The 21837-nt window shown below is 42.4% G+C and overlaps 3 long non-coding RNA genes across 3 annotated transcripts in view; 1 reads left to right on the forward strand and 2 right to left on the reverse strand.

The window, feature by feature from the left end:
* Nucleotides 1-1352: 1352 nt before the first annotated feature.
* The window catches only part of LOC131277962 (uncharacterized), a 114182-nt gene continuing 93697 nt past the window's right edge, over nucleotides 1353-21837 (forward strand). The window contains exons 1-2 of the long non-coding RNA XR_009185042.2: nucleotides 1353-1784; nucleotides 14329-14360. This is a non-coding gene — a long non-coding RNA (uncharacterized lncRNA). The remainder of the gene's footprint in view (nucleotides 1785-14328; nucleotides 14361-21837) is intronic.
* On the reverse strand, nucleotides 5917-12294 carry LOC139438686 (uncharacterized). Its single transcript, XR_011648390.1, has 2 exons — nucleotides 12126-12294; nucleotides 5917-6215 (listed from the first exon to the last, which is right to left on the reverse strand). It is a non-coding gene; the product is annotated as an uncharacterized lncRNA (long non-coding RNA).
* On the reverse strand, nucleotides 18381-20711 carry LOC131277961 (uncharacterized). The gene is made up of 3 exons (XR_009185041.1): nucleotides 20665-20711; nucleotides 20079-20415; nucleotides 18381-19263 (listed from the first exon to the last, which is right to left on the reverse strand). It is a non-coding gene; the product is annotated as an uncharacterized lncRNA (long non-coding RNA).

Below are 21837 nucleotides of genomic sequence, written 5' to 3' on the forward strand. Positions count from 1 at the left end.
CTCTTCCTCCCATTCCCCAAACCCAGCTGCCACCATGGCTACCCTTCCCACGCCCATTCCACATTTTCTCTGTGGACATTGGATTGGTTGTGTCCATTGCACATCTATGTCAAGCGGGGGCTTAGGTTCCACATGGATACTGGATGCACTCCTCCTGCTTTCAGTTGTAGACACTCTAGGCTCCATGGTGTGGTGGTTGACCTTCTTCAACTCGATGTTAGCTGAGTGGGGTAAGTCCAATAAATCAAAGTGTAGGAGCTGAAGTCTGTTGAGGCTCTGGGCCTGGGTGTCATATTATCAGTCCAGAAATTCAAAACCCCTGAATATATCTAAAACCCCAGCACCAACTACAATTCCATTAAAGTAGCATGCAAGTCTTGTAAAAAGAGATCCCCTCTGAGTCCAATTCCATCACTCAGAAACACCAGCTCCAAAGAAGGGCCATCTGCCATGACCATAGGACCCGTGGGTCTCTTTATCCCTCAAAAGAACCAATACCTGGGGTTGTATCTACTTTATCTGTCTCTCAGACTCTGCTCAGTTGTGCATAAGGGCATTCCTTCTGACAACCTCCAGACTCTTTTTTAGAGACTCATAGCCTTTTATTCTCATTTCTCCTTTCCATTTCCCCCTTACATTAGGTCAAACAGCATTTTGAAGTCATGTTATTATATGTAGACAGGGATATTCTGCTGATCCGTGTTGAACCTTTAATTCAAGGTCCTTTTCTAGTTGCATCTTCAGCTGATATGTGATAGTGATCCCTCAGTGCCAGGGAGGCTCATCCCCGGGTGTCATGTCCCACGCTGGGGGGAATGCACTGCATCTACATGCTGAGTTTGGCTGTGAGAGTGGCCATATTTGAGTAACATGAAGGCTGTCAGGAGGAAACTCCCAGGCACAGTGCTACTCTAGGCCTTCTTCTTATTGCAGGTGTATAGGCTCAAAAGCATAGCCATAAGTATCAGGAGCCCACTGTTGGGCCCTCCTTCCTTCCTGTGAACCATTACTTGACCTCCTTCTCTTCCTGGTCCTACTTCTTCATTCCTCTAACTCTTTTCCCTGGAAACATTTCCTAATAATTCACTTTCACAAGAATCCTCATTTAAGACAGTATTGTTTCAGGAAACTTTTGTTTCAGCTGTATAGGGGTGTGTGTGTGTGTGTGCATGTGTTCATTTATTGGGTCATCATTTAATGTGTATTTCTTATGTGGAGCACAAAGTTTGAAAGCCACTGTCCTAAACACTGTTTATTTATGTTTAATTCACTGAGCTGGAAAGTTTTCTGCATTCCCAAGAATCAGAGCTGGAGACCAGATTCTGGGTCTTATTGGCTATTGAGTACAGCTACTTATAACACATTAAGTAAAATGCATTAGTCACAGCTGTAGAGAACGCCATCAACTTTGACACAATTGGCTAGGCTGTTCTCTGAAGTTCTTTGGCCAGTCAAGTCTGCCAAATAGCTTTCAAAGTCCAAGCTTCTCTTTGCTAAGGTTGATAAACGTGGTACAAAGGTCATGATGGCTACTGTTAATTTTTTACCGATAATCAGAAACAGGAAGACCAAATTAACCTTGCAGCAAATTAACTCTTGCCAGAGGGGGTGGGCTGATGACAGGGCAGGGTGGTCAGCCCAGAGCTGGCCATGGGCTTGACTTGGATGGAGAGAGTTGGGGTATTCAGACTTGCTCTGCATGTACCCCTGAAGACAGAGCAGCTAAAGGAAGGGAAGACAAAATACCACATACTCATTAGTAACCAACGAGATCTAGCAAAGAGGTAGGTAACTTTAGCAGGAGTTAGCAGAATGCTCTGGGTTGTGGGTTCTAGGTTCTTGGCTATGTTGCATAAAGGAATTGAAGGATACACTATAGGGTAGGCAAGGGAGTAAAGAGCTTATTAAGAAATGAGAAAAAGAAAAAGTACACATCTGAGACATGGGTCCAGCCTATGATACAGAGTGAGGCACATGCGTGGGACCTCAGGGTAGGCCTTTTTAAGGCCTTTCCTCCTCCCCTTTCCCCATATTAAAGAGGGATCTCAGCTATTTGCTGTCCTGATTGGTTGCCTTTCTACCTTCGCCTATCAGCTTTCAGGGAACCACTGGGGAGGCCTTTCTGTTTGGAATTATCTGGGGCTTCTTTTGAGCCTGGGAATTTCAAATGAAAGTTTCATATTTCCTCTTTTTTTTTCCTTCTTTCTTTTTTTTTAAAATGTTACATTAAAAAAATATGAGGTCCCCATATACCCCCTACCCCCCTCACTCCACTTCTCCCACGTCAACAACCCCTTTTATCATTGTGGCACATGCATTGCATTTGGTGAATACGTTTTGGAGCCCTGCTGCACCACATGGATAGTGGTTTGCATTGTGTTTTTTGTTTTTTTTTTAAGATTTATTTTATTTATTTCTCTCCCGTTCTATGCCCCCCTCCCAGTTGTCTGTTCTCTGTGTCTATTTGCTGCATGTTCTTTGTCCGCTTCTGTTGCTGTCAGTAGCACGGGAGTCTATGTTTCTTTTTGTTGCATCATCTTGTTGTGTTAGCTCTCCTTGTGTGCAGCACCCTTCCTGGGCAGGCTGCACTTTTTTCGCGTTGGGCGGCTTTCCTTATGGGGCACACTCTGCGCGTGGGGCTCCCTTACGTGGGGACACCCCTGTGTGGCAGGGCACTCCTTGCATGCATTAGCACTGCATGTGGGCCAGCTCATCACATGGGTCAGGAGGCCCTGGGTTTGAACCGCGGACCTTCCATGTGGTAGACAGACACCCTAACCACTGGGCCAAGTCTGCTTCCCTACATTGTAGTTTACACTCTCCCCCACTCTACCCAGTGGGCCATGGCAGGACATACAATGTCTAGCATCTGTCCCTTCAGTACCACCCAGGACAACTCCAAGTCCTGAAAATGCCCCCATATCATATCTCTTCTTCCCTCTCCCTGCACTCAGCAGCTACTGTGGCCACTTTCTCCACCTCAATGCTATAATTTCTTCCATTACTAATCACAATAATTCCATAGTAGAATATCAGTAAATCCACTCTAATCTGTACTCTATTCCTCCAGCCTGTAGACCCTGGGGCGGTTATGTTCACCCTAACTCTATATCTAGAGGGGGCTTAGATTCCACGTGGATGATAGATGCAATTCTCCTGCTTGCTCATATTTCCTCTTGACCAGGGTCTTCGGCTGGGGCTGGCTTTTTGGCTGTAACTGTTGTTGCTTTGCTCTCAAGTATTTGCTTTCCCTCAGGGTGTTTTGGGGCGGAGTCTCCTGGCCAGGTTCAGACCAGCGGCCTTCCCTGTTTCTTTTTTTTTTTTTTCCTCTGTTTCTTATACTCATCTGTCTCATAAGTCTCTTTCAGTCAGATTTGTGGGGACCTTGGGGCAAGCCTGGCCACCAGAATCCATTGGAGTCCTGAGTGGAGGACAGAGAGCATTAAATCCCAAAGCACAGTGGAGACAAGATCTGGAAGGCAATACAAAGCAGAGGGCAAGATATCCATCTTTGTGATGAAGACTTGGGAACCCTGCCCTCACAGGTCACAGTTGAAGTTCCTTTCTCATCAGTACGTGATATAAGATCTGTTCCATAATTAGGAAAGAATAAAAATATGTTGATAAGTACTAGTAAAAAGGGAGGAGATCTAAGCTCAGCAAGTTTAAGATGAAAAGGTCTGTGAGATAAGGTTTTATAGGGTTTCTAGCATTGTCCCAGAGAAAGAACCATGGTTTCTGGTAGGCATGGACATTCGGGTCCCCAGGAAGGTGGGCTGCAGGATGGGGAGTGGCTGGTTGCTCACCAACACCATAAATTCTGCTTGAAGGATCCTTCAGCCCCAGCAGACTCCCTCCATCCTGATACCACATTCACTCTACGTCTTTCTGATTATTACTCCAGGTAGGAAGTATTATGGGTCATGGACAATACCTTTTCTCATGACTAGAATGGCATATTCCTCACTGAAATTCAATCCATTGGCTTTTGAGTCTAAATCAATTTCATATGTGTTTGCTGTGTGAAAGCCAGTTTTCAGTAACAAACTCTCCCTGAAGTATTGATAATCCAAGCTCCTGATGACCAATCTGAGAGCAACATCAAGGTCAGGAACCTGTGAGGCCCAGCCTGAAACCCGAAGGCTCTGAGATCACAGAGATATATATGGGGCCCTCATCAGAGATGACCCTGAGGCTAAGCTAAAAACCCTGGAGATAGGTAGGCCATGGGACTCCTGAATGAGAGTAGCAAGCTGAATGTTGGTGGGATCTAGAATTTAGGAGAAAGCGGGGTGGGCTAACACTAAAGAGCAGAGCAGGGGTGGAAGGGAGATGGAGGGACAGTTTTATCTATAATTTGTAGCTGGCCTGCTGTTTCTGGAGTTAGGTGAGAGAAGGCCTTTGTCTCCAAGGGAAGCTCTCCTCAATTACAGCAGTGATAAGAAGCTCCCTAGCTCAGGATTCAACCTCTATCTGACTTAGGGGGGAAGGATGGTGGCTCCCATGAGGAACAATGGGGTAGGGGCGAGATCCTTGGCTTGTAGTGTACAGGTATTAAATATTTTAAACTTCGTTATATACAAAATAGGACTTTCACAGAAATTGTATATGATAATTGTTGCAAGGATGCACCATTTTCCCTTCAAAGCAGATTCTAATTAATCAACAATATGCTGATTAAGCACTTGCTGGAGAATCACTGTGCTAAACACTGGAGGAGATTGAAGATTTACAGTATCAACTTAGTCCTAGCATTCAAGGAATTTACAATCTAGCCAAGGAGATAGGACGCTTATGGAAACACTTAGAAAACAACTGCTGAAAAATGTGTTAAACTAAGTGTTATTTCTCTGTATCTCTTCCCACCCTTCCGTTGGCGGGATCAGCTCTACCCCTGCTGTTAGAACTGGGGGCACTAGACAGACAATGTGAATCCTCTCTCCCTTGCCTCACGCATTCCTCATCCCATGGGACCTGGTCACTGGTGGTGGATGGTTTCTCTGTACCACTCCTTCTCCTGCCTCCCCACAGGGCTCAGTGGGGGTGTCATGTAGAGACCTGTCCAGAAAATAGACCCTTCAAAATAGTCAAGTGCAGATAAAAATAGGTTGGATTTCAAAGGTTGTCTTCTGTTAAAATTGAATGGGTCTTTTGGAGTGGGGGCTCCTGTACTTTGCCATAGGCATAGGGAGGGTTCTCTCCCCTCCCTCTCTGCCCTCTCAGCCAGGGTGGTACTTCCTAAGAAGGTGATTCCTTCTTCCCTTATCTTCATCCCCACAACAAAACGTGTTGATTATGTGCAAAATTGCTTAAAGCTGTTTAACACACATACACAGAATGGGTCTGAGTCCTTGAGAGGGTCAGGTATTCCTTGTAAAATTGATAAGCATCTGCTGAGTGTTACATGTGCAGAAAGAAGATAAAAGACCTTCAGGAGACTGTGTATGGGCTTCTTGAGGCTCCTTTGGTTGCCAAGTAGCTGTTCTAAACCTTTATACCTGTGTTCTTAGGACAAAATAAACATTCCCCCCTGCTTGCGCCAGAGCGCGATCATTTGTTTATGATCTTTTTAGTTGAATAGGTTCAAGAGAAAGCAAAATTATTCCTGGAACCAGCTTCTGCTATTGGGCCAACCTTTCTAAACCAGAGTTCCAGGGGAGAATTAAGCTCTACAGAATATTATTTGAGTGATGTTTTCTCAATTCTGCCAAAGATGGTACAGCGCTAGTACCATTCTAAAAGCATAGGAGATATAACTTAATTCATTTAGTAGAATAAATGCCTTAGGACTTAGTTCTCTCATAGAACCCAGATTGAGAAGTGCTGCTCCAGGTCCTAATTCAAGGGTCAAGGGTCTCAAGCAAGGCATGAACTTCCTCTTCTTCTTGGCCTGCCTCAGTTTCCATAACTGATCCATTAGGACTTCTTTTCTTTTTATTATTGAGGTGAAACTTACATCACATACAGAATTAACCCTTCTAAGGGGAGCAGATGTGGCTCAAGCAATTGGGTGCCCACCTCCCTCATGGGGAGTCCCAGGTTCTCTTCCCAGTGCCTCCTAAAGAAGAGGAGCAGATGCCACAACCAGCAGACCACGTAACCAGCAGGGAGCAGAACTGGCTCAAGCAGTTGGGCACTTGTCTTCCACATGGGAAGCCCTGGGTTTGTCTCCCAGTGCCTCCTAAAGAATACGAGCAGACAGACAAGGGAACCATCTGGGGAATAAAAACAATAATAATTTTTTAAAAACCAGAAAAATTAACCATTTTAAAGTGAACAATTCAGTGATATTTAGTGTATTCAAAATGCTGTGCAACCACCAGCTTTCTCTAGTTCCAAGACATTGGTCATCACCCTCAAATAAAAGCCTGAAGACATTAGGCAGTTTAACCCCATTCCCTTCACCCCCACCCCAACTCCTGACAACCACCAATCTGCTTTCTGTTTGTATGGATTTACCTGTCTGGATATTTCATATCAATGGAATCATCTAACGTGAACTTTTGTCTGGCTTCTTTTACTTAGCATAATAATTTTGAGGTTCATCTACATCATTGCATGTATCAGTACCCCATAATGACTTCTTGAGTCATGAGCTTTGACAGTGTAGACTAAATGTAATTGGATTTCAAAAAAGAGAGTATAGATCTGTGGATGGTAGTATGTTGAGTTATAATGTTATTAGACATACTAAGGTCTAATACTTACCTAGAATAGGCAGTGAACTTGGAAGCAGACTGTTGTTCCTTCTCCCATCTCATATGAGGAAATGCTTCAAGGCAGGGTGGATTGGAATAACTATACATTTAAGTAACGACTTTTCTTTGTAATATTGAGTTGAAAAATGTCTATTAAAAAAACACGCTTTAGACCTTGTCAACAATGAATTAAGGGGCAATTGTGAATGAAGTATGCCTATCCCATCTGATATAAATTTTATGATTTGGCATGAGGAGTCAAGGTGCTGAGTAAATCTGAATTTTGTTAGTATTGATGGGTAGATACAGAAGGTAAGGTTGCCTTGACCTCATCAAGACAAGATCAGAAACGTCTTGAGAGAGAGGAACTGCTGTTTTCCTGTCATTCCCCACCATATGGTGCTGGGTTGGGAGGAGATGGGAAATACTGTAATACTGGAGCTTAAATCATTGGGAAAGAGCTTTCTATGAGCCAGGCTTGGTGTGGACATTGCTTGACTCCTGTGGTTTGGCGACTGCCATGGGCAACCCCTCCGCTGGGCTGGAGCAGGTGGAGCCGAGTTTTCTTGGACACCTGCAGGCTGTCAGAATAAGTCCATTCCACTTCTCTGCCACTAGTGTGCACTGTATCTTGCTTGAAATCCTCAACTTCCCCCTTTGGCTAGGGACTCTTCCTTTTTTCTCTGGTGGATCCAGGGAGGATGAGAGATAGCATTGAGGGTTGCCGTGGTTTTTTGTTTTGTTTTTTTTTAAATCCCCCCCCTCGTGGCTTTTTGCGTGCTGTCTGCTCTGTGTCCATTCGCTATACGTTCTTCTGTGTCTGTATTTATTTATTATTTTTATTTCCCCTCCCCCCTCGCGGCTTGCTTGCTTGCTGTCTGCTCTCTGTCCATTCGCAGAGGTCTCTTCTGTGTTCTCGCTTGTCTCCCTTGTTTTTGTTGTGTCACCTCGCTGAGTTGGCTCTCCACAGTGCCTGCAGGCCTGGCAGTGCCCTGCAGCGTGCTGGTGAGCCTGCGTTCACAAGGCGGCCCCAGGACGTGAACCGAGGGCCTCCCATATGGTAGACGCGAGCTCATCTGATTGAGCCACAGCTGCTTCCTGGTTGCTGTGTTTTAACTGTTGCTTGTGGGGCTGGGTCTCTTACAGTTTCTAGCTTCTGGTGTCACCTTTGGAACTACATTTATTCTGGGTTAAGGTCCTCTGGTATATGTTCTTGTGTACTTCTCTTTTGAAATACTTATCACACTAATGGTTGTTTCCTTCATATCTGTTGTCCCTGGATAGACTTTGAGTTCCATGAGATAAGGAGCTAGTTCTGTTTTACTCATTGCCATATCCCTATTGCAAGGCATGCTAAAATTTTCCTGGGGGAGCTTCCTCTTTCAAGGAGATGAGACAGAAATACAATGTTTGATCCATGCCTATCTGAAAAGATGATGTTGTCTGAAGATACTACAAAGGACAGCAAATTGGCAAAGTAGTCCAGGTTTACAAGAAGAAATAAGCTGTCTACACTGAATGGGAGAAAGCTAATGGCACCACTGTCCACGTGGGCATTCACCCCAGCAAGGCGGTTATCACTAGGCTTAAAACTGGATAAAGACGGCAAAAAGATCCTTGAACGTAAAGCCAAATCTCGCCAAGTAGGAAAGGAAAAGGGAAAATATAAGGAAGAAACAATTGAGAAGATGCAGGAATAAAGGAATCTTATGTATAACTTCCATTAAAAACTGCTAAAATGAAAAAAAAAAAGACAAACAGGGCTAATCTCTCTTCTAAAAAGAGCAAGAGGAAAGACAGAAACTGCTCAGAAAACCTGTTCTAGAGGTTTGCAGACCAGGGGAGTGCTGTATACAATTCACTTGGGAACGGGAAGGAGAGACAGAGAAGTCGAAGGAAAAAATCCAGATGAATGTACAACTCTGTGATTATAACAAAAGCTATTGAATGTACACCTCGGATGGATTGTATGGTTTCAATAAAATTGCTTTAAAAAATGAATGGTAATGCAACATCATATGTCAAAATGTGAGGGGCATAAAGGAGTACCTCAGAGAAAATGTATACCTTTAATACAATTATCAAGAAACCAAAAAGGGTAAAAAGAAAATAGTGAGCTGAGTATTCAAATAAAGAAAATAGAAAAATAACAAGGGCAAATTCAGCAAACAATGGGAAAAGAAAATATTAAAACCATGACAGAAATCTGTGAAATTTTGAACCATGGAAATAATAGCAAATAGAGAATATTAAGTAAAATAAAAAACTGGTGGGAGCGGATGCTGCTCAATTAGTTGAGCACCTGCTTCCCATGTACAAGATCCCAGGTTCAATCTCTGGAACATCCTAAAAACAAACACCAACTCTCATTAGGGAGCAGATGTAGCTCCGTGATTGAGCACCCGTTTCCTGTGTACAAGGTATCGGGTTCAACCCCTGGCACCTCCTAAAAACAACAACAACAACAAAAATGGTTGTTATTTGAAAAGCTTAATAGAAAAGACAAACTTTAGTGGACCTTATATAACTATAACTATAGTTTATAGCATAATTATAAATTGTTTCATCAATTGTAACAAAGGAACCATACTAATGCAATATGCTACTGATAGGAAAACTGTGTGGATGTGTGTGTGTGAGGGGGTGAATATGGGAACTCTATATTATCTGCATGATTTTTGGATAAACCCACAACTTCTCTAAATAATAATAATAATAAAAGAGTGCAAAAAAAAAAAAAAAAAACCCCACACACTTCCTGGGCATTTAAATCAGGAAATTAAAAACAGGAAATTGATTTTACAGGTAATGGACAGAGGCAAAAAGGCCAAACGGCTGATGAAACAACCGGATATTAGTGAGAGCAGGAAGCTGCTATCTCTACGAGGGCTGGAAGGACACGGAGGGGGCATTGTCAGCAGGATCAGAAGCTAGGGCTGCCCAGCGGCAATGAGACCCATGGATGGGCTGTCAAGGGCCACAGAGAGGGGGAGGAATGATGGAGAGCTGGAACCACTGCAGGAAAATGCTCTCTAAAACAGGAAGAGAGGGTAGGAAAAATAAGCTGGCTTCTCCCTACTTTTTGACCTCCAATCTCTTGCTGGTGCCTCTCATTGGCCATTCTAATGGAAAACTAGTTGGCAGGGAAAAACAGGGAAATGAGTTTTTAGGAGAAGGGTGGAGAAGAGACTTGAGAGCAAATGGTTAATGACTGGCACAGTCTGAACTAATAAATATTTGTTGCTTGCATGAATGAATAGGCGTATAAACATGCGTTAAGTATTGACTGAGCAATCATTTAGGGTGCCGCAGTCCTCTCATTCACAGGCTGTCAAAACAATTCCATCCCTCACTTCTCTGCCGTAAATGTTTTCTTGGGGCATGGGTTTTGACAGTGTAGACTAAGTGTGGGTGTCAACTTCATTCCGATCAACTCAATTCCAAATTACTTGGAATTTAAACATTTTTCTTTTGCTGGGGATGCCCAAAACACTAATATAAATGTAGACCATTTAATATCATCCAGTTTGAAATTCAGCCTAGCTTTCTTAAGTCTCAAATCTACAAGAGAAGGCGTTCTTCAAAATGACACAAGGCACCAGTTCAGAGACAAAAACTCAGCTCATCCCTCATAGGTTGGCCCTTAGTTAGGGTTTCTGGTTGCTCTGCTAGACCCACCAGAGGCTTCCATCCCGGAACAGCTCAAGTACCTTTTCTAAGGCAGAGAGAAAGCTGTAATGCCACCGCATGTCCACCAGAGGGCCACAAGGCCTCCCCTCACAGAGTCTGGACTGAGACGTGGTCCCCCATCTGTGCCTTTGGGTGGGTATTTCAGGTGCTGGAGCAGGTTTAGGGCAACAGAGTCTGCCCTGATTCCAGAAGGGAGGAATTTCCCATTCAGTTCCCACATTTTCCCGTTTACTGGTTCTTTTTGTGTGTAACGACAGTTGCGCTGAAAAATTTACAAATTGGGAAATGAAAATGAGGTTGCGCTGTGTGTGGGTGTGAATGGAATACATGTATGTGTGCATTGGGGGGGGGGGGTGGATACAGGATGTGGGAATAAAATGTTCTAAGTAATTCAAGCTGAGAGTAGCTTGCTGGTCACCTTTCTGGTGGGCTACCTTTGGTCACATATATTAAGGTCTGAACTTGCCACTTAAATATTAATTAATGTTTCAGAAATCCAGAGCTGGAAAAAGACCTTGCAAGTAAGTTAGTGTCCTGCTCATTTATCGCTAAGGAAACCGATGCAGCCATGGCTGCTCGCAAGATGCCTGGAAGGCTTAGAAACTTTCGAATGCTGTTATTAACAGGCTATCAAGGGGTTTGTGGTGAGACTTTATGTCAGTGTTCCATCGTTGCTTCCTTCCTTAAGCCCAGTGTGAACCTTAACAGCAATAATAAAGAGAAAAGAACATTTTCCAATCTTCTACCAAAAATATTTGTCTCTCTGGTTCCAATACCGCCTTTGGAGTCTTTCCAGACTCAGTTCAACCAGAGGATATGAAGGTCTGACATGGTAGGAAAATCGTCCAGGAAGATGGTGGAGCGAATAGAAACCCAATCAACCACATACTCAAAACTCTGTTGAAGTAACTAAAAAAACATTTTTCTAAAGAATTTTCAGTACAGCAAAGGTCAGTCAACAAGGCAACTTTAAGAAAGAATGCATTAAACTGGAAAAATTAATGTGGACTCCCTGAAAAAGTTTCATCAGCTGAAAAAGAGCGAAGAAGCTACAGAAATCTTTAATTCTGAAAAAGAGCAACCACAGGAACCACACACAGAATTCAAAAAAAAGGCTGGAACCTCTTTCCAAAGAAATGAAGTGGACACTATATCTTTTCAAGTGAGAGGAGGCCAGAATAAAAAAGAATGAAGGTAATGATCATTACAAAAGACAAACTTAAAATGCTCAAACTGCACAAAATAAAACTGTATTTAAATTAGGAAAAAAACCCCACTAAACTTGAGCAATATTTAAGAAACTAAATTAAGAAATGCAATATTTCAAGGGGACAGAGCTCAGCATTCCAATTTCTGAATAAATTTCCTGAATAAGTAGACCAAATAAAAGACACTAAATATAATTAAACATGAAAGAATACATCTTTTTTTTAGAACCAATGAGAGATGATATTGAAACAGAGGAGCATCATATGGCCTAATAGGATAATCATGAATTATCTGCCTGGTGGAAGCAGAATGAGGAGGCAAGCTTGTAAGTGAGGCTGCTTGCAAGAACTTTGAAATCGGGTAATAAGTACTCTCTGTATAAACTATAAAAGCAACATAAAACAGACCAAAGCAGAAAAGTGCCACATTGTTGTAGAAGACAGAATGACTTTTAGGTCTCTTCAGACTTGACCGAAGCCTGAATTAAGATTATAACTTGATAATTAGCCCCTGCCAGGAACCACAAACCTCTGAGTGAGGAGAGGCAGGCTTCCATGCTGGTCTCCGCACTGCCTAGCCTGAGGGCTGCATCGGGCTCCACTGACCTCATCAAACATTTGAGCCGTGGTACCTTCTGACTGCACGCTCACCAAGTCACCCTCTCCTGGCAATATTTGGTTTCCCACTTAGCTTGCCACTCAGGGATAAAACTTGCTGTCATGGAATGAAAATAACTGGTCCCTTAGGCAGTTATTTCTTATTGTTTACCAAAGTAGTTCAAAGCCGACTTTGGAACCAGGGTCAAATTTTGGCTCTGCCACTTCCTGGCTGGTGACAGTGGGCAAGTTCTTTGACCTTCATTTGGGTCACTCACTGTCTTTGTTTCCTGAGGCTGCCGTAACAAATGGTCACAAAGTAGGAGGCTTCAAACAGCAGGAGTTGGTTCTCTCACAGTTCTGGAGGCTGGAAGTCTGAAATGAAGGTGTCAGCAGGGCTGTGCCCCTCCAGAGGCTCTAAGGAAGGGACTGTCCTTGTCTCGTCCAGCTTCCAATGGCCCCAGGTGTTCCTTGTCTTGGGGCAGCATAACACCACGCTCTGCCTCTGTCTTCCCGTGTGTCTCTGTGCCCAGTTTCTTATACGGTTCCTAGTTATATTGGATTAGGGTCCATCCTATTAGGTGTGACCTTATCTAAACTAGATTATATCTGCAAAGACTCTGTTTCCAAATAAAGACTTTTTTTAAATTTATTTTTTCTTCCCCTCCCCCTCCCCCACACTGCTGTTTTTGCTGTCTGTGTCCATTCACTGTGTGATCTTCGGTATCTGTTTCTCTTTTTGTCTTCTCTTCTTGTCTTTCTCCTCTAGGATTCGCTGGGATTCGATCCTGGCCCTCTGATGTGGAGACAGGTTCCCTGTCAATTGTTCCTCCTCAGTTCCTGGTCTCTGCTGTGCTTCACCTTGACTCTCCCCTTAGTCTCTTTTCTTGCATCATCATCTTGCTGCATGATTCACTTGTGTGGGCACTGGCTTACCATGCAGGCACTTGGTTCACCATGCAGGCACTTGGTTCATCGTGCGGGCACTTGACTCACTGTGTGGGCACTTGCTTGGGCATTCAGCTTGCCACATGGGCACTTGGCTTGCCTTGTGGGTACCCACATTGGCACTCAGCTTGCTGCATGGTTGCTTGGCTCACCATGCAGGCACTGGCTTGCCACGCAGGCAGACTTTCTCTTCTTCTTTTTCACCAGGAGGACCCAGGGATTGAACCCAGCTCCTCCCATATGGTAGGTGGAGGCCTTATCACTTGAGCCACATCTGCTTCCCCCCAAATCAAGTCTTATTCACAAGACCAGGGGTTACGGCTTAAATATGTCTTTTGGGGGGATACTCAGTTTCCTCGTCTGAAAAATGGGGGGACTAACAGTACCTGCCTCACATGTGCGAGAGTGAAATCTTTTAGAGGTGCTCAGTGAATGTACCTTGTAGGTGCTGTACATATGTTGTGGTGTTAGTGGAAAATTACTAATCTGGCATTCTGGATTACCCGCATTAGACTGGCTTGCTCTTGTGTGCATGGGTAGAATCAGGGTTCCAAGGCTGTAAATCTGAGTGGCTGGGGAGAACCTGAAGTAATGCCTGTGGGGCCTTGAGGCAGGGAGCCAGCCAGCCTTCTCTTGGGAGCTCCCACTTCATTCTGCCTTTTTATCCACACTTTAAAAAAATTTTTATTTAAAAAAAATTTTTAGGAGGTACTAGGCATTGAACCTGGGCCCTCTTACATGCAAAGCATGTGCTCGACCCCTGAGTTATATCCACCTGCTTGTCCACACTTTAATCGCGTGAGGCTGCCTGCCTCCTGCAACAAGGTTCATTGGCCTTGCCCTCCAGGGCTTGCAGTCCCCTGGGGAGCTAGGACAGCTACAGACGAACTGCTGAGCGCCCCCTGCAGAAGAGGAATCTCCTGTGCCAGGGAAAGAAGGAAGGGAAGGGGCAGACTTGATAAGTTTTGAAAGTAATTCTAGGAGTTTATTAGTGGGAGGACGTTCCAGGGAGGGGACATGGTTTGTGAGTGTCTTGGAGGGGTGAATAGGTAGCTGGGGCGTCTGCAACCTGGTTGAGGTGGCAGAATGTGGAAGACAAGACAACACAGTTTGATTGGGACCAGAGCGCATGAGTCTGAAAAGTGACAAAGTGTGCTGTGCTAATAAGTTTTGATTTCATCCTACAGGCAATGGGGATCCACTGAAGAATTTCAGGCAGGTGAGAAACCAAACAGAACTTGCCTTTTAGACTGTGGGATCCTTGACGGAAGGGGAGGTGTCTTTTTCATCCTTGGGTCTTCAATAAGTAACACGCAATTTTATTCATAGTTAGAATTTAATAAATGTTTGGTAAGTGAATGGAGACAGCATTGGTGACTATGGAGAACAGATGGGCATTTGGGAGACCCCTGAGAAGGCTGTTGCAATAGCCCAGGTGGGGGCAATGACATTGCAAACTAAGGCAGCAGCAGGGGCATGGAGAGGGGCACGTTCAAGAGCCTTGTAATGTAATCCTAGTGTTTGATAAATGAGTGTGTGTGCATGTGGGGGGCTGACGGATGAAGACAAAGCATAGATGACTTTATGATTTCTAGCTATGGTGATGGCAAAGCTATTAACAAGAAAGGGAAAACAGAAGGAAGAACCAATTTGCTAACGTTTAGGACAACATCCTGCAAAGTGCTCAGTGGATGTAAATTGTTTTTCACCTCTCTCAATAATTTTGCTCCCAAGCAAGTTTATTGTTATTAACACTTCTGATCAGCCCTCTTGAATCTTTGAGGGGGCTGATAGTTACCATTTCAAAGCAGGATTTAAAAAAAAATCATGTGTTAACAGTTTTCACCCATATATTTTAGGTCACATGTATAATGGGATCTGTCTGAAAAGGCACATATAAACAAGTTTGTTTAAAGTTAAACATTAAAAGCACACAATGGTATACTGGTGTTGAGAGAAGCAGGATTGTCTGGGGCAGGACCCGATGGCCTGTCTCTGGGGCAATGAACCAGCTCTCAGAGTCAAAGTCTCCTGGGATTGAGGTTTCCCAGGGTCTCCAAGTTTGGGAAGCTGTGGCATTTCAGAAAATTCCCCTAACAGTAGACATCTAAACTTGGAACTACTTGGTGCTTATGTCTACACTGTTTATTCCCCCATGTGGGGCCACTTTAAAAATACCACCTAAAATGGGAAAGCACCAAGGGGGGGAAAGTCCTTTGTTCCCTATCCCCATGGTGCACTCCATTCATTCTACCCAAGCACATCTCTTCTAGGGAGCCGGGGGGCAAGGACTTGGCCCTGCTGTCCACTGGCTTCAGCTGCGAGTGAGGCTGGTTGGGGTCTGCCCTGAGCAGGCTTAGTCCAGATCTTGGGGAAATGACAAAAGATTTCTGTAGCTGAGAAGGCAAACTCTGTTAAGTCCCTACCAGTTAGCAAAAGAAAATTCACTGTTCCATCTAAAACACCTGTGCTTTAATTATTTCTACTATCAACTTTACCGAAAGTTGAATTTAAAAGTTAAATTCAAAGTTGTGCTAAGATTTTATGCCTGTATAACAAATCCCAGCCGTATTGTTCCATTTGCAGTATCTGAAAGACAGCTATTTACTTTTCGTATTATTTTCAAGGGGGAAATTTTTTTATATCTCTTTCTCCCCAGGCCTCCCAAATAATGGTACTCTATTTTCTTTCCAATGGCATGGAGAGAGGCCATCTTCTGCTGACTTTATTGATCAGATTTGAATTAATGATAGTAGTTTGTTTGAAGTAGGTTTTAAAAAAATGTGTGTATTTGAGATAAAATTCATGCAAAGAGTCAGGTGGACTAGACCTCTGGGTTCTTGCTGTGACCAAGAAGGTTTTAAATAACACTTAAAAATCTTAGTCAGTTTTGTAGTTGACCAATTATTGGGCATTAGATAATAGAAAATACCGTGAATGACATTACCAGGTTTACTACTAGTACATTTATATAAGAACCAACAGTATTTATTTATTTATTTTAAAAGATTTATATTTTATTTATTTCTCCCCCCCCCCCCCCCCGACCCCAGTTGTCTGCTCGCTGTGTCCATTCGCTGTGTTCTTTCTGTGACTGCTTCTATCCTTATCAGCGGCACCGGGAATCTATGTTTCTTTTTGTTGTGTCAGCTCTCCATGTGTGCGGCGCCATTCCTGGGCAGGCTGCACTTTCTTTCGTGGTTGGTGGCTCTCCTCAAGGGGCGCACTCCTTTCACCTGGGGCTCCCCTACGTGGGAGTCACCCCTGCGTGGTACGGCACTCCTTGCGCGCATCAGCGCTGCGCGTGGGCCAGCTCCACACGGGTCAAGGAGGCCCGGGGTTTGAACCGTAGACCTCTCATGTGGTAGGCAGACACCCCATCCATTGGGCCAAGTCTGCTTGCCCCGAGAGTATTTAAATACATATTTATTTGATGAAAATTATTAATGCTTATTAAAGCACTTTGACTTTCTAATTAGTTGGGGCAGGCTTGTAAGTGCTATTGGAAAATATCTCTCAACATTGTCTGTAAGGGAAAATACTTAGAAAAAGGTGGGAAGTATGTGAGAAGGCACAGAATTCTAAATCACATGGAAGTAAAACAGAGCTAAAATATGTTAAACAGAATGAACATGCATATATGTGTGCCTATATGTAAATTATATATGCCGTATACTTTCTTCCTTCCACTCTATGATAGAGAATATTCCTTTAAACCCAGGGGCACAATTAATATTGATATATTTCTAGCAATCCCCTAGAAATCTTGATAAAGTTGCCCAAGAATGGAACCTGTAGTTAAGCTTAGTCTTTTTGGGCCAAAATAAAGGAGGTAGCACAGAAAGCCCAGGCAGAGTCCACTAGGTTTTTCTCTGCTCTGTGGTTCTGTTCTGTGTGGTTCTTGCCAAATCTTAGGCAGATGATGGCAGTGACCAAGGGTACAAAACCCGGAGATGAATCAGAACCGAAGTCAAGAGGTCCTGAAGTAAATTATTGGGAGCTCTGCACCCAGAAGAAGAAAGGAAAGAAGAAGAAAGGAAAATGTGAACTAATACATTCCTTTTCTTTCTCCAATTTCTAAGCATCAAAAGTTTTATTCTTTATGTATTTTTCTGGGAGGAATGCTTAAGAATTTACAAGGTGGGGAGAGGAAAGTGGGAAAAAGTCATTTGTTACATAGGGGTGAGAAAAAAAGATTGAATTGCTCCATGGTTGGTTGAGGTCTTCCAGCTCTATCTATGAAAAGATTAGACAACTGGGTATTTTCCTCCAGATGTTTTTACACTGCCCACTGGGATCAGAAGCATTGCTTCTGTGGACCAACATGGAAGAGAACTATTAAGGAAAATCATTTATAATGAGATTTTACTTCTGGTTATAAAAATTTTGATAATCACATTATACAAATGATCACAAAGGCCTAAAAACCTTTAATGGCAGAATTTGTTAAATGATGTATTAATCATAAATACCGGAGAGGCAGGGTAAGATGGCATTAGAGTAAGAGCACCCATATCATTGCTTCTACAAAAAACCCCGGCTAAGTGCGGACAAAATCCTGCCTGAATGAGCTATTTTTGGAATACACAGAGAGGAGGCTGCTGGACATCCATCCAGAGAGAGCAGGAAAAGAAGAGTGATAACTCAAAGTAAAACCGTGGGTTTCTGCCCCTCCTCCAGGGCAAGAAGCCCCAGATTTTCCCGAACCTCGCTGGTCACACAGCAGGAAGAGAAAAACTCAGAGTGGGAGGGTTCTGGTGAAGGATGGCGAGGGGTCCTACCAGTGAGGGTTCAATTGTCCTCACACCCGTTTCTGAGTTTGAGGAGCATACCAGTTGGCTTAATGAGAAACCAGGAAAAGGGGAGAAGCAAATCTGTTGAGGCAGCCCAATTTACCTAAACTCTGTGGTTACGTCTAGGAGGAGGAGGAGCCAGGCAGTTACCTAATCATGTGAAGCACACCCAAGGGAGGGGAACAGCAGGAAGCAAGATGTGGGTGCTCTCCCTTAGAGACTCAGCTTCATTATTTTGCGTGATTTGGTTCATCAGACCCCACTTGAATTTTGGAGGGGAGCTCTGACATGGGCTTCCTGCTGCCCTGAGAGAGAGGGAAGTGAAAAAGGGAGAAATAGGGAAGGGCAGATTCCTAATCAGTTTATTCAATCACAGAGAGTCCATCCTGTTGTAGAATTTGAGAGAGGTTCAATTATTTGCATATAGAGAGGCCAGGACTCAGGAATGATTTTGAGAAGGAAAAATGGTTTATTGATGGCTGGCCAGACTCTGGAGCTTTCTGGTTCAATCCCGAGCCCACAACAAGATTTTTGAATCCCTTTTATACAGAGAGGAAACGTTAAATGGTCCCTTTGTGTCAGTTCTCCATAGGCTTGAATTAGCACACATATCTTCCACATTTTAGGTAAGCTTTTAGCATGGACTTCAGACATTCTAGATAAGCTTTTAGCATATTTTGTTTGCATTTCCCCTAAATTCTTAAAGTTTACAGACCTTGCATTGTTAAACTGTTTCCTGGGACTGGAGTCGTTGCCATTGTCACTAAGGGCAGGACTGCAGCCTCTTACCATCTCACACTCACAAGTCAGACAGCTTAGGTTATCTCTGAAGAGACAAAGAGCCTCCCACCCATAGCCCACATCATTTCCCCCCTTTGCCAAAGTTTAACTTGCTAAACTTTGGCATAATTATTGTTGGAGCTATGAGGTGGATGGCTGTTTGTTGTTTTGATTGATTATTTATCAATCTTCAGTGTAGCATCCAGGACTGTTTTTAGGAGTTTAGAAGTTTTTATTCTGGACAGCAGAATCCGGGGGCGGGGGCCCCCTGTAGTTATTCTGGGGCCACCGGTGCTTACGTGGATTTTCAGTCAGGTTCCAGATCCATCTATTAATTTTATTTTACCCTTAAAGAGTTTACACCTTTAATCTAAAATGGGTGCTGAAGGGACATGATCTCTTTTCTGTAACTGCTTCTGGCTGGCCACGGGCTGTAGTCATTGCCTAACAAGGTGTAAAACTCTTATTTTATTTTAACTGGAGGAAGATGGATCTGGCATTCTGTACGAAGTTGGATGAAGTTTTCATATGGTTAATAAGATGTTCATTCTGAAAGAAACAAACAATTAAAAATTTGGAATATCCATTTTTAAAAAGGTCATTGGATTACAGAGGTAGACAAGGTTAGGTGCTTATAAAGATGGCACTCCTTTTTAAAAAACTGGTGGGAACAGTATATATATATATATATATATATACTTTTTAAAGTTATTTATCTTTAGAGAGAAATTGCAATGAACACTTAGCTTTGTCTGAGGACACATTCTAAGCTGTTCAATGATTGGCACTCATTCGCTCTGTCAGATGCTCCTGGTGAACTGGTACTCCCTGGGCAACTGGCTTCATTTAGGATTAGAACACCAAGTTGGAAATTCCCTTAGTTTTCAGCTGTGGGAGTGATCAGAACTACAGAACAAAGGTTTTCTACACCTTGGTTTTAATTGTACAATTTGTAGTAATTTTGACTTGTTTGATAGGTGACTCACCATCAGCAAGCAAGCCTCATTCTTGCTACACAGTAGAGTACAGTAGAATATAGTAAATTGACTGAGCCAGACTGAGACTGCCACCCCATTCTGCAGACATGTTTATTAACAATTTAGAAAATGAATTCACTAGGAATTTAACATGTTCAATATACTCTCGCACTTGATCCAAAATAGAAAAGATAACGTTATAATTATTAGGCATATATTTAGTTCAGGATAGGAGTACAGCACTTAATATTAATTAATGTATTATTACTTAATGCAAAGGATTTAGAGTTACAATTAATAGTTTTAAGTTTCAGGTTTGTAATACTTTACATGTTATCTGTCCATGAGAGCAGGCCATAATGCCAATTGTGTTTAAGTTTTACTTACAGTATCCTGGTATCATGGCTCCACTTAGTATGTTCTTCACGCAGTGAGCAACTTGCAGCATCCTTGATCTTAGAGAGATTTTCTAGTATTCTACTAGCCTGGTGCATAGTGCTCTCTGGCACTATGGAACAGTGCCAGTCTGGAGGCGATATCCATTGTACACTTGGCTGTACTGAGTCATTATTGGCTGCTGCAGGAGCTTGAAACTGCACCGTAGTTTCCATCAACCTCAGGAGCAGAACCAGAGGCCGATATAGCAAATATTTTTAATTGAGGGGTCAGTGACCAGCCTAGCCAATAACTCATATGGAGAGGCCACCTCTAATGTATTCAAGACCTGGTTTGAATGCACAAAGAGTTTGACAATGTTAAAGTTTATTCCTTGTTTTTATATATATTTTAAACAGTTTAATGCAACACATATATCAAGTGACTGTTTACTTACACAATTTTACTATGAAGATAACAGTAGGTACTTTACTTCAGTAATAGAGGCAAAAAAATTATTTTTCATTGTTAAAATGAAAACAGAAGATTTCCAGTAGAATCAAGATAACTTTTTATTATAATTTACTTAAATATGTACCTTGCGGTGGCCTTCAGACAGGTTTTATTATCGTGAAGTTATTTCTGCAACCAATACCAATCTAAGTTTTTAGTTAACAATGACTTTTAGAACTAGAACTATTTAAACATTTTCAGTTTGGAAGATGTTTTACAAACTCTTTATAATTGACTATAACCACATTGACTAGCCACCTCATGTTAACTTATTAAATTTTAATTACCAACTAAAGAAATTTACTCTATTTATTTAAGAGAGCATATCTTCAATCTTTTTCCTTTAGCCTAATTTCACCAATGTGAACTTACAATTTTCATTACTCTAAAGATTTCATACATATAATGTTAATTTAGTTTATAAATTAACTATGGGAGATTACACTCAAGTTAAATAAAATTGAAACCATTATAGTTTATGCAAGGATTGTTCTCTTTTTCCCTTACAGGAAGCTAAAAACTTCTTTTCTTTGTTTAAGTTATGAAAATGAATAATTTAAAAGCATACTGACTACCAGGTTTTAAAACACATTACACAATTACTTAATTTGTTTAATTATAATCCAGGAAAGATCTTTCCAGAGTGTTTATGGACTTTTCTTTACTTACTGCAATTTGTTAATAGAGCCACTAATTACCTTTATTTTGTTGGAAAGAAATCTTCTGGAAGAAAATAAGGATTACCAGACTGTGGAGAAGAAAAGAATTTATTCTCAATCTTGCAAGAAGGGGCACACAATCAGAAAACATGGCTAGCATGCTGAACAAAGAAAAATGACACAATTTATACCCTTAAGCCTAGCACACAAGCTCTTCCTCTGTTTCTCTATAGATTGGATACTTCAGAAGTTACAGTTTATTCTTCAGAAGTTAAAGTTTATTAGAGAAGACCTAACCTTCCTGTGCAAAAGTTTATGATTTAACTGCTTCCTCTATCACATTCTAACCATTTTAGTTTTTACCTGCTCCCCTTTGTCAAATAAGGAATAGAATTTAGTGCTGAAATGGCACCGACCTAGCTTCTTTTTGGGCATCCTTCCACTGCCCGTAGGACTGGCCTAAGCTGGTCTCCTCCACTGCTGTCCAACCTGGGAGTGGGAGACTGAGGCAGCAGGCCGCCAGGTTACACCAATCAACATTTTTTCTCCTTACGTGAAAACTAACCTAATCTTTGTTTTTTTTTTGTTTTTTTTTTATA

The sequence above is a fragment of the Dasypus novemcinctus genome, chromosome 3 (assembly GCF_030445035.2).
Source record: "Dasypus novemcinctus isolate mDasNov1 chromosome 3, mDasNov1.1.hap2, whole genome shotgun sequence".
NCBI classification, from domain to species: domain Eukaryota; kingdom Metazoa; phylum Chordata; class Mammalia; order Cingulata; family Dasypodidae; genus Dasypus; species Dasypus novemcinctus.